The 13,782-nt window shown below is 40.2% G+C and overlaps 1 long non-coding RNA gene across 1 annotated transcript; it reads right to left on the bottom strand.

The window, feature by feature from the left end:
- Positions 1 to 521: 521 nt before the first annotated feature.
- LOC311053087 lies at positions 522 to 1,890 on the bottom strand. Its single transcript, XR_014601605.1, has 3 exons — positions 1,812 to 1,890; positions 920 to 1,010; positions 522 to 552 (listed from the first exon to the last, which is right to left on the bottom strand). It is a non-coding gene; the product is annotated as an uncharacterized lncRNA (long non-coding RNA).
- Between the last annotated feature and the right edge of the window lie 11,892 nt (positions 1,891 to 13,782).

The following is a 13,782-nucleotide window of genomic DNA, read 5'->3' as shown; positions in this document are numbered from 1 at the left end:
GGTTCGCAAAGTGGGGTCCAGGGACCAGGGACCCCACGGAAACGCCCTAAGGGTTTCCCCAACAGTGGGTCAGGAGCGGACGCATTTTCATGGGGCGCGAGTAAATATATATATTTTTCATTTCCTACATGAATAAAAAAATATATATTTCAAAAGATTGTGAAAAGAAAGAAAAATCATACATTAAAAGAAAAATCTAACATCTTTCAAAGGAATGTCATAAATAAAAGAAAACAATTTAAGAAATTCCATAAATGTATAATACTTTTAAGAAGTAGTGAACATAGCGTATCTACATCTACAAGTGCACAACGTTGTGCGTTTGTAAATAAGCTATGTTCCCAGGGAGACATCACATTTATCCTTTTGGTCTCGAGCCAAAACGTTTGGGAACCACTGACTCCACTGAGAGATGACAGCAGGACATGGTTTTGTCCTGCTGTTCCTAATGGAATGCCTGATGGCTTTCTTCATTCTCCTCTTCTTCCACCTCTTCACTCCATCCCGCCTAAGGACTCTAAGGAATGCCTTCAGGAACTGTCGCTTAGTTTTCTGCTAGGGCAAAATGAAAACGCCAATCTCAATAAAAGTGATGGACAAACAGACAGACATGACCAAATGCACGAAGCAACAGAAAAGTGGAAATTATGTTAAAGGGATAGTTCACCCCGAAAATGACATTTTTTTCCTATCGATTAGTCACCCCATGGAGACTTGAATTCATAGGAGTGGCATTTGATGACCGGCAGCGGTTCCGGTAGGAGACACAAAGAGTCTCTTTTGTGTCTCCTACCGGAACCGCTGGTCATCAAATTATTGGCTTAGGAATGCGTCTCCATGGGTTGACTAATCGATAGAAATAAAGTATTTTTTTGGGTGAACTATCCCTTTAACAGAGCCAAGGCAATCTATTACTCACTTTATCAAACTTATCGTAGAAGGTCGATGATAAGTACAGTGGCAGAATACCCAGGTTGTTCAAAGTGTCTCTATTCCATGTTGCAGGATCTCTGGGTGCACAAAAACATTTAATACGGTATTTCAGTTGTCATTGAAAAACAAAAAACATCATCAACGTTCAGATTGTCGGAGCTTACTTTTCAGCAAATGGGGAAAATAACCTGTTGTCCATTGGATCCCATGTAGTTGTTTGTCGTATGCTCTTGTTGATACTTTTCACTTATTCAATATTTTTAAATCCCACAGGCAGACTGGTGACCCTATTTTGGGCATTTTATTATCAGTGGTGTAAATTAACTAAGTGCATGTACTCAAGTACTGTACATAAGTACAATTCTGAGGTATTTTTTACTTTACTGGAGTATTTCCAATTTTATATTTACTTTTACTTCTACTCCACTACATCTCAGAGGCAAATATAAATAATAAATCATTATTATTTGAAAACTTTAGCCACAAGTTACTTTGTAGATTTTGATTATTATTACAAAACCACTTCAGCCCTATATACATTTCGCCTATTTGAAAATAGCTGATCAACAAGTTCACAATGCGTCGCGATGCAACGCATTGTGAGCTTGTAGATCTGCTATTTTCAAAATATTTTTGTGCATTTTATAGACTTGAAAAACATTCTGCATAATGAGTACTTGAACTACTTTTGGTACTTTAAGTATATTTTGATGCCAATACTTTTGTACTTTTACTCAAGTCAATTATGATTACCGGACTTTTACTTGTAACAGAGTGTTTCTACATTGCTGTATTGATACTTTTATTTATTGTAAGTAAAAAGTTTGAATACTTTTTCCACCACTGCTAATAACTGAACTGTGCTTGTCGTTGCTTACCCGTATGTCGTTGTCCCTGACAACAGGAGGGTTTCCATGGCAGCCGCTCGATTTGTGTTGATATTTGGGCAGTTCTTTAGATTCTCCAGGATGGATGAGTGAGAATTCGTAATATAAGCCGCACCAATCTTACAGCACATGTTACCCAAAACTGATGTTATCCTCTGTCAAGGTTGTGGTTGTTATACCCTAAGACAGAAACAAAGGGGAAAAAAATATGAATAAACTTAAGCACATGAAATCTGTGAAAATAGCAGATCTACAAGCTCATAGATCGATTTTGTGTACAGGGAAGAAAATAGGCGGCCTAAAATAGACCCCTGGGGGACTCTGGTCAATGAAGTGGTTAAAGGTTTCGTTTCATTCATGAAAATAATGGCATCAGAACTATTAGTATCACAGCATTGAAATTGGATTGTAAGCTATCTATATTGTCCTGTATAACGATATAATGTTAGTTATAATGTGAAGGTTTGAAGATCATCTGTACAATGTTCTCCCTGAGACCCAATGTCAGTGGATTTGACTGTCATTATCAGTAATAGTTTCATGTGTGTGGGTCCGGTGGTTACTGGTTACTCTCAACTCACCAGGCAAGTCCTGGCATGTTTTAACAGAGCAGTACGTTTGTAGCTGAGAGCACTGGAGAAGACGGAGAAATCTGCACCAGCCAGCTCTTGGAAATAGGCTCTGCAGTTCGCCGGTGGCATCCCATCATAGCCCATAAGCCGTTGGTTCTCAAAGTGGGGTCCGGGGACCCCCAGTTGTACTGGAGGGGGTTCCAGGGGGTCCCCAGCAAAATGTGTTAATATAGCATCACAATAATAATTATGACCTTTTATACTTTGGCTATTCCTCCTCAGCGTCGCAACGTTTTTCCTTCTTTTAGTATTTTCAAGCCTTTTATTTTTTTACATTTACTTAAAAGACGTATGAAAAAATTGCCTTTCCCTGTTCTCAAGTAAAATATTGATATGCGATTAAAATGTGATTAATTGTGATTAATTCATTACAAAGCCTCTAATTAATTTGATAAATGTTTTTAATCGAGTCCCAGCCCTAGTTCTTATTATATATTTATAATGTTCTTACCCTTCATCACAGATGCAGATGTAGCAGAGTCTCCAAACTTTGATCCGGTGTACACAAATTGACCGTTGGAGATTTCCCCAGCAGAGCCACATGACTTCCCTGTGGAAGAGAAAGAAATATCCTTCATACACTGGTATGAAATATCCAGTGGTGTAAAGTACTTTTACTAAAGTACTGTACTTAAGTACAATTAGAAGGTACTTTTACTTTACTGGAGTATTTCCAATTGTCTTTACTTTTACTTTACTGGCAAAAATATGTTGTCATTTCAAACCTTAATGTGCATGGTTACATTTTCTATTATCTTTACTTTATGTTTTTTATCGTTCCAGAGAACATAACAAGGTGGGACACAAACTCAGCCAATCCAGTTGGAGATGCAGTCAGGGAGTCAAACACTGCGTTGATGACAACGTCTTTCTCAGCAGGAAGAGGCAACACCACAAGTTCTGCACTCTGCTTTGGAGACAGGAGCCTTACAGCCTCCAGCTGGACAGAAAGACAGTCAAGAAAAGATTATCACCACCACTGGATTTTATTTGATAATAATAAGGTAACTATTTGGTCTAATCATTCTTTAGAGTTTTTTTTATGTGGCAGCGATGAAGTCTTACAGGGGACAAGCCTGGGTTGAGATTCAGGAATTCTCTGACAGACACAAGGGCTGAGAATGGCCCAAAGTTGTTCTGCAGCCAGTAAGCACTGCTGTTGTAGGGGACAGATCAGAACAAAGTATTAAGGCATTCAAACAGAAAAATGGCTGCAAATACCAGTCAAAACATTTTCCAGTAAAGATATCCCATTCTAATTGAGAATAGAATGGGAATATATTTATTTAGCAAATACATTTGAAAATGACAACCAAAATGTTATTGAGATATTGCAGTTAGTCAGTACCTGGCTGTGGTCGGGAGAGGAAAGGGAGGATTAGTTCCTTCAGGCCCAAATGCTGCTGCTGTGAGGTCATGTTGTCAAACTGATGGCTAAACTCCTTCAAACTGGTGAATCAAACACAGAATGAGAAATACTTATTTCTTAGCTTATTGGTGAAGCTAGAGAAAAGGCAACGGAGTCATCAAAATCAAAATCATCCCCCATGAAGGTGCACAGAAAAGTCTATGGAAATCCAGCAGTCAGAATTGCCACTCTCATCTCTCCAATCACATCCAGAACCACAGACGCTGATGGACCAGTCATGGTCATGGACTAGGGGAAGGATTACATGGGTCAATATTTAATATTATTAAATTTGCATTAATATTACGTGAGGATATTTAATGTATGGAATAGTAGATAAAGATTCTGGCTCTATAATAGAGATATTCTTTCAAATCTTGATAGACTGTTTGCCTGACAGTGAATAGGGAATTTTTATTAGCATTTTTTTTCATTAGCAAATCTTTTTAAGATTATTAAAAACATGAGCTTTAAATTTAAATAATTTCAGAATTCAGATGTGTTACTTTTAATTCGTTTTAGAGATTGTTCATTCTGTCTTCACCATAAAAGTTGTTTTCAGTGTCTGGTTAGAGCTACTTTTTGTACCATGTTGGCAAGAAGATCCAGAGCTGCATCCAACACCCCAGAGGTCTTAGAGAGGAACAGCTTCCAGACTGGTCTGGAACCAGTGGAGCTGGGGGACTGGTTACACTTCATCACTGCTGCCAGATCCTGTGCTGTCAACATGGACACGTGGGTGGAGATAATGGACAAAGCAGAACAGAAAAAACAGGAAACCTTTAATGAAGTAAAAATTGGAAAATGATAACTGTTGCGTTCAATGTGAGAGACTTAAGTGGCTTACTGAAGCACACGTGTATTCTTCAATGCCAAAGTCACAAAAACGTCCATTCATCTGTCCGTTGTTGAGGAGGAGCTGTAGTGCAGTGCTTTGGTAGCCGAAAAGGAAAACATATCAAATGTTTCTTGAGTTGCAAAACGAAAAGTTTGTTCATTAAATATATTTGAGATATTGTAGGCATTGCCTCAGAACACTCACCTGTTAATTCCAACACAAATGTCTGTTTCTGTGAAAATATTAATTAATTAATTCATTAACAAAATAAATCACAATAAAATTCATAACAATGAATCAAAACTACTATACACTTACCATTTGCTGAAGTAACATTGCACTTGGGAAAGAAAGAAAGAGTGAAATGTTTTTAATTTGGTGACATTTAGTCAATTAGACTTTAAAAAGTGAATATCATTTCAGGTACCTACCTCTCCACTGTAGATGATTGCAGCCTAAGTATAGACAGAAAAAGTTTTGTTGATTTTTGAAATGCAATGGGAAAAACATAACCACTGCTAATAACATGTGAACATAACAGCATAGTGATACATCACTTTTAACTCAGGTAGATACAGTCGAAGATCTCACCTGGTGGAATTTGATGAAGCAAAGTCAGCTTGTTGTATGTGATGGATGATGCTACACTCGGTGGAAGAGTAAACATGGCCAGGTCCAGTCTGGTGAAACTGAGACCCAACAAGTTGGGGTTAACATAGGCCAAAAATAATGATTTAAATTATTTCTACTTGGTCTTCAAAAAACAAAATATACTGATAGATAACTTACATTATTTTGTACGACAAGCAGGAAATTTCACCCTGAAAAATGACAAAAAGAGTTTGTGATTTTAAACCAAATGTGCATAGTTACAGTTTATATTACTATCATTACTTCACAGTTTTTACCTTTCCAGAGAACATAACAAGGTGGGACACAAACTCGGCCAATCCTCTCTCCTTTGGAGATTCGGACAGATAGTCAAACACTGCGTGGATGACAACGCCTTTCTCAAGAAGAAGAGGCAACACCACATATTCTGCACTCTGCTTTGGAGACAGGAGCCTTACAGCCTCCAGCTAGATGGAAAGAAAGTTAAGAAAAACGTGATCACCACCACTGGACTTTATTTTATATTTAAAAAGTAATTATCTCTTGGAGTTAATAATTCGTCATTGCTTTGTAATGTAACAACTTTAAAGTCTTACAGGGGAGAAGCCTGGGTTTAGATTCAGGAATTCACTGACAGACACAAGACCTGAGGATGCACCAAAGTTGTTCTCCAACCAGTAAACACTGCTGTTGGACACACGGCCTCGGTCTGAAGGGGACAGATCAGAATGAAACATTAAGGCATTGAAAGGTGTCTGGAAATACAGTCAATATATTTCCTGTAAAAAATATAACATTTTAATAGATTGTAAAAATAGATAGATAGATTGCAGTTAGTCCTGACTGTGGTCGGGACAGGAAAGGGATTATTAGTTCCGTCAGGACCACTTGCTGCTGATGTGAGGTCATGTTGTCGAACTGATGGCTAAACTCCTGCAATCTGTGGATCAAATCAAAATACAATGAAAAATACTTGTTTTCACTTCTTTCTTTTTTTTCGGCCAATTCCCATCAGGGTGCGCCACATCATCTGTTTCCATCTGCTTCTGTTTTCGGCATCTTCCTTGGTCACTCTAGCCACCTGCATGTCGTCTCCCTCCGCATTCATAAACTTCATCTTTGGTCTACCTCTTCTCCTCTTGCCTGGCAGCTCCATCTTCAGCATCCTTCTCCCAATATACCTCTCATCCCTCCTCCGTACATATCCAAACAAACATCCAAACCTCGCCTCTCTTGCTTTATCCCAAAACCTTCTAACCTGGGCTAATCCTCCAATGTAATCATTGGCATCCTCAATTTTGCCACCTCTAGTTCCGCCTCCTGTCTTTTCATCAGTGCCACCATTTCCAAGCCGTACACATCTTCCCTCTCACTCTGGAACCCTTCTCTCACAAATCACCCCTGACTCCATCAGTTCCACCCTACCTATCGCTTCTTCAGCTCTCTTCCACACTACCCATTACTTTGGACTCAATTCAACTTCACTATATGACTTTTTACTCACGAGAAAAAAGAAAATAAATTGAAAACATTGTGACTTAACTATGCTTTTCACCCAAACACCCCATTATGGGAGATGAAATGTGAAATACATCCACATAAAGATGATAGCCCCAGGTGGGAAAATTCAGTCAAAGGGTATACAGATGACCGAAGTCTCCAGCTCAATACTTACACTTGCTGGTATGTGTTACAGCTGAGGTTCCTGCTGCTGAGGCAGTATAGAAACTCTCCTGATGCAGATGACAGGAACCCTCTCAAACGTCCAGAGAACCACTTCCCAATGACATCACTGACCCTCAACTGTTCATCAGTCAGAATCGACACTCTCAGCTCTCCAATCACATCCAGAACCGCAGACGCCGATGGACCAGTCATCGTCATGGACTAGGGGAAGGATTACATGGGTCAATATTTCATTTAAATGTGCATTACGTGTGAGCTCATTTGGTGAGCTCATAGAGAACTTTCATTCCAAACCTGGGTGGACTTTATGTGGACAAATAACAGCTTCTGGGCAGAAATAATTGATTTTTTATTTTTATTTTGCATTGGTGCATTTTATAATTACTAATTATAAACATAGACTGTAATTATGTGTAGGTCTGAGATGTACTAACTCAGTCATCATTGTTCATTTTAATTAGTTTCAGTGATTGGTCATTCTATCTTTGCCATAACACTTAGCAGTTTAGTTTCATTTTATTTCAGTGTCTGGTTAGATCTAGTTTTTGTACCGTGTTGGCTAGAAGATCAAGAGCTGCATCCAACACCCCAGAGGCCTTGGAGAGGAACAGCTTCCAGACTGGTCTGGAACCAGTGCAGCTGGGGCACCAGTAGTTCGGTAGGCTTGCGTGCCGCACGTCCGGGGGCCAACATCCTCCGAGACTAGGCAGTGGTACTATTTTACCCATAGTTGGGGGCTGGTTCGTGGGCACCAGTAGTTCGGTAGGCTTGCGTGCCGTACGTCCGGGGGGCAACCTCCTCCGAGACTAGGCAGTGGTACTATTTGTCCCATAGTTGGGGGCTGGTTCGTGGGCACCAGTAGTTCGGTAGGCTTGCGTGCCGCACGTCCGGGGGCCAACCTCCTCCGAGGCTAGGCAGTGGTACTATTTAACCCATAGTTGGGGGCTGGTTCGTGGGCACCAGTAGTTCGGTAGGCTTGCATGCCGCACGTCCGGGGGCCAACCTCCTCCGAGACTAGGCAGGGGTACTATTTGTCCCATAGTTGGGGGCTAGTTCGTGGGCACCAGTAGTTCGGTAGGCTTGCGTGCCGCACGTCCGGGGGCCAACCTCCTCCGAGACTAGGCCGTGGTACTATTTGTCCCATAGTTGGGGGCTGGTTCGTGGGCACCAGTAGTTCGGTAGGCTTGCGTGCCGCACGTCCGGGGGCCAACCTCCTCCGAGACTAGGCAGTGGTACTATTTAACCCATAGTTGGGGGCTGGTTCGTGGGCACCAGTAGTTCGGTAGGCTTGCGTGCCGCACGTCTGGGGGCCAACCTCCTCCGAGACTAGGCAGTGGTACTATTTAACCCATAGTTGAGGGCTGGTTCGTGGGCACCAGTAGTTCGGTAGGCTTGCGTGCCGCACGTCCGGGGGCCAACCTCCTCCGAGACTAGGCAGTGGTACTATTTGTCCCATAGTTGGGGGCTGGTTCGTGGGCACCAGTAGTTCGGTAGGCTTGCGTGCCGCACGTCTGGGGGCCAACCTCCTCCGAGCATTATAATTGCACAAATTTAATGACCAGAAGTCTAGCGTCACATTTGCGCTTTTTATAGAATTGTCACATCAGAAGACAGACCCTTGCAGCGTAGAGAATAGAGAATAGTTATACCCTTCCAGACAAGAGCCATATCCCGGCGGACACGGACCGTCTTCAAGGCAAGAGTACAGTCAGTGATGCCACATAAACCTTATAGACGCCGGTAGGGAGGGGAAGTATTATTCGCTTATAGATTCCAAGGAACTTGGAATCAACACTCGATTAAAGATAGAACGAATCAACAGATTAATCCTATTGACACACTGTCCCTAAAGGCAAGGCTCCTTTCAGTCAGAGGTGGATATGAGCTTCAGAGCTTGCGCTATCCGGGACAGACATTGCTCCTTCAAGACAGAGCTCTGAATGGAAGGGTAGAACTATTCTTTACACTGCGATGCTCGGTCTTCTGATATGACATTCTATAAAAAGTACACATGTGAAGCTAGAAGTATGGGTATTGAATTCATTGTTATATGGGTATTGAATTCATTGTTATATGGGTATTGAATTCATTGTTATATGGGTATTGAATTCATTGTTATATGGGTATTGAATTCCCATTATATGGGAGCGCCAATGGAGGGGGAAGGCTGCTTCTGTACACGCTCCTCAGCGTCGCAACGTTTTTCCTTCTTTTTAGTATTTTTAAGCCTTTTATTTTTTTACATGTACTTAAAAGACGTATGAAAAAATTGCCTTTCCCTGTTCTCAAGTAAAATATTGATATGCGATTAAAATGTGATTCATTTCGATTAATTCATTACAAAGCCTCTAATTAATTTGATAAATGTTTTTAATCGAGTCCCAGCCCTAGTTCTTATTATATATAGTTAGATAATGTTCTTACCCTTCATCACAGACACCTGTAGCAGAGTCTCCAAACTTTGATCCGGTGTACACAAACTGACCGTTGGAGATTTCCCCAGCAGAGCCACATGACTTCCCTGTGGAAGAGAAAGAAATATCCTTCAATACACTGGTATGAAATATCCAGTGGTGTAAAGTAACTAAGTACATTTACTAAAGTACTGTACTTAAGAACAATTAGAAGGTACTTATACTTTACTGGAGTATTTCCAATTGTCTATACTTTTACTTACATCTCAGAGGCAAATATTGTACTGTTACTCCACTACAATTATTTGAAAACTACCTCTCCACTGTATATGATGCAGCCTAAGAAAAGAAAAGTGCAGATATTAGGATTTTGTTCATTTCTAAAACACCATGGAAAAGCAAAATAACCAATACAAATAAAATGTAAATGTAACGGCAATGTTTACGTCATGTAGATAGAAGATCTCACCTGGTGGAACGTGATGAGCTAAAGTTAGCTTCACGTATGCGATGGATGATGCCACACTCTGAGGAAGAGTAGGCATGGCCTGGTCCAGTCTGGTGAAACTGAGACCCAACAAGTCAGGGGTTAACATCAGCCAATAATAACGAATGAAATCACATCTACCTGTCCTCAAAAACCATAATACTATATATTGATGGATCTACTTACATTATTTGGTATGATGAGCAGGAAATGTTTCCCTGAAAGGTGGCAAAAATATGTTGTCATTTCAAACCTTAATGTGCATGGTTACATTTTCTATTATCTTTACTTTATGTTTTTTACCGTTCCAGAGAACATAACAAGGTGGGACACAAACTCAGCCAATCCAGTTGGAGATGCAGTCAGGGAGTTAAACACTGCGTTGATGACAACGTCTTTCTCAGCAGGAAGAGGCAACACCACAAGTTCTGCACTCTGCTTTGGAGACAGGAGCCTTACAGCCTCCAGCTGGACAGAAAGACAGTCAAGAAAAGATTATCACCACCACTGGATTTTATTTGATAATAATAAGGTAACTATTTGGTCTAATCATTCTTTAGAAGTTTTTTTTATGTGGCAGCGATGAAGTCTTACAGGGGACAAGCCTGGGTTGAGATTCAGGAATTCTCTGACAGACACAAGGGCTGAGAATGGCCCAAAGTTGTTCTGCAGCCAGTAAGCACTGCTGTTGTAGGGGACAGATCAGAACAAAGTATTAAGGCATTCAAACAGAAAAATGGCTGCAAATACCAGTCAAAACATTTTCTAGTAAAGATATCCCATTCTAATTGAGAATAGAATGGGAATATATTTATTTAGCAAATACATTTGAAAATGAGAGCCAAACTGTTATTGAGATATTGCAGTTAGTCAGTACCTGGCTGTGGTCGGGAGAGGAAAGGGAGGATTAGTTCCTTCAGGCCCAAATGCTGCTGCTGTGAGGTCATGTTGTCAAACTGATGGCTAAACTCCTTCAAACTGGTGAATCAAACACAGAATGAGAAATACTTATTTCTTAGCTTATTGGTGAAGCTAGAGAAAAGGCAACGGAGTCATCAAAATCAAAATCATCCCCCAGGAAGAATGAAGGTGCACAGAAAAGTCTATGGAAATCCAGCAGTCAGAATTGCCACTCTCATCTCTCCAATCACATCCAGAACCACAGACGCTGATGGACCAGTCATGGTCATGGACTAGGAGAAGGATTACATGGGTCAATATTTAATATTATTAAATTTGCATTAATATTACGTGAGGATATTTAATGTATGGAATAGTAGATAAAGATTCTGGCTCTATAATAGAGATATTCTTTCAAATCTTGATAGACTGTTTGCCTGACAGTGAATAGGGAATTTTTATTAGCATTTTTTTTTCATTAGGAAATCTTTTTAAGATTATTAAAAACATGAGCTTTAAATTTAAATAATTTCAGAATTCAGATGTGTTACTTTTAATTCGTTTTAGAGATTGTTCATTCTGTCTTCACCATAAAAGTTGTTTTCAGTGTCTGGTTAGAGCTACTTTTTGTACCGTGTTGGCAAGAAGATCCAGAGCTGCATCCAAAACCCCAGAGGTCTTAGAGAGGAAAAGCTTCCAGACTGGTCTGGAACCAGTGGAGCTGGGGGACTGGTTACACTTCATAACTGCTGCCAGATCCTGTGCTGTCAACATGGACACCTGGGTGGAGATAATGGACAAAGCAGAACAGAAAAAAACAGGAAACCTTTAATGAAGTAAAAATTGGAAAATGATAACTGTTGCGTTCAATGTGAGAGACTTAAGTGGCTTACTGAAGCACACGTGTATTCTTCAATGCCAAAGTCACAAAAACGTCCATTCATCTGTCCGTTGTTGAGGAGGAGCTGTAGTGCAGTGCTTTGGTAGCCGAAAAGGCAAACATATCAAATGTTTCTTGAGTTGCAAAACGAAAAGTTTGTTCATTAAATATATTTGAGATATTGTAAGCATTGCCTCAGAACACTCACCTGTTAATTCCAACACAAATGTCTGTTTCTGTGAAAACATTAATTAATTAATTCATTATGAAAATAAATCGCATTACAATTCGTAACAATGAATCAAAACTACTATACACTTACCATTTGCTGAAGTAACATTGCACTTGGGAAAGAAAGAAAGAGTGAAATGTTTTTAATTTGGTGACATTTAGTCAATTAGACTTTAAAATGTGAATATCATTTCAGGTACCTACCTCTCCACTGTAGATAATGCAGCCTAAGTATAGACAGAAAAAGTTTTGTTGATTTTAAAAATGCAATGGGAAAAACATAACCACTGCTAATAACATGTGAACATAACAGCACAGTGATACATCACTTTTAACTCAGGTACATACAGTCGAAGATCTCACCTGGTGGAATTTGATGAAGCAAAGTCAGCTTGTTGTATGTGATGGATGATGCTACACTCGGTGGAAGAGTAAACATGGCCAGGTCCAGTCTGGTGAAACTGAGACCCAACAAGTTGGGGTTAACATAGGCCAAAAATAATGATTTAAATTATTTCTACTTGGTCTTCAAAAAACAAAATATACTGATAGATAACTTACATTATTTTGTACGACAAGCAGGAAATTTCACCCTGAAAAATGACAAAAAGAGTTTGTGATTTTAAACCAAATGTGCATAGTTACCGTTTATATTACTATCATTACTTCACAGTTTTTACCTTTCCAGAGAACATAACAAGGTGGGACACAAACTCAGCCAATCCTCTCTCCTTTGGAGATTCGGTCAGATAGTCAAACACTGCGTGGATGACAACGTCTTTCTCAGGAAGAAGAGGCAACACCACAAATTCTGCACTCTGCTTTGGAGACAGGAGCCTTACAGCCTCCAACTAGATGGAAAGAAAGTCAAGAAAAACGTGATCACCACCACTGGACTTTATTTTATATTTAAAAAGTAATTATCTCTTGGAGTTAATAATTCATCATTGTTATGTAATGTAACAACTTTAAAGTCTTACAGGGGAGAAGCCTGGGTTTAGATTCAGGAATTCACTGACAGACACAAGACCTGAGAATGCACCAAAGTTGTTCTCCAACCAGTAAACACTGCTGTTGGACACACGGCCTCGGTCTGAAGGGGACAGATCAGAATGAAACATTAAGGCATTGAAAGGTGTCTGGAAATACAGTCAATATATTTCCTGTAAAAAATATAACATTTTAATAGATTGTAAAAATAGATAGATAGATTGCAGTTAGTCCTAACTGTGGTCGGGACAGGAAAGGGATTATTAGTTCCGTCAGGACCACTTGCTGCTGATGTGAGGTCATGTTGTCGAACTGATGGCTAAACTCCTGCAATCTGTGGATCAAATCAAAATACAATGAAAAATACTTGTTTTCACTTCTTTCTTTTTTTTCGGCCAATTCCCATCAGGGTGCGCCACATCATCTGTTTCCATCTGCTTCTGTTTTCGGCATCTTCCTTGGTCACTCTAGCCACCTGCATGTCGTCTCCCTCCGCATTCATAAACTTCATCTTTGGTCTACCTCTTCTCCTCTTGCCTGGCAGCTCCATCTTCAGCATCCTTCTCCCAATATACCTCTCATCCCTCCTCCATACATATCCAAACAAACATCCAAACCTCGCCTCTCTTGCTTTATCCCAAAACCTTCTAACCTGGGCTAATCCTCCAATGTAATCATTGGCATCCTCAATTTTGCCACCTCTAGTTCCGCCTCCTGTCTTTTCATCAGTGCCACCATTTCCAAGCCGTACACATCTTCCCTCTCACTCTGGAACCCTTCTCTCACAAATCACCCCTGACTCCATCAGTTCCACCCTACCTATCGCTTCTTCAGCTCTCTTCCACACTACCCATTACTTTGGACTCAATTCAACTTCACTATAT

Source organism: Gymnoscopelus microlampas (assembly GCF_963454915.1).
Source record: "Gymnoscopelus microlampas genome assembly, chromosome: 10".
Taxonomy (NCBI): Eukaryota; Metazoa; Chordata; class Actinopteri; order Myctophiformes; family Myctophidae; genus Gymnoscopelus; species Gymnoscopelus microlampas.
This window is presented reverse-complemented; position numbering and strand designations above follow the sequence as displayed.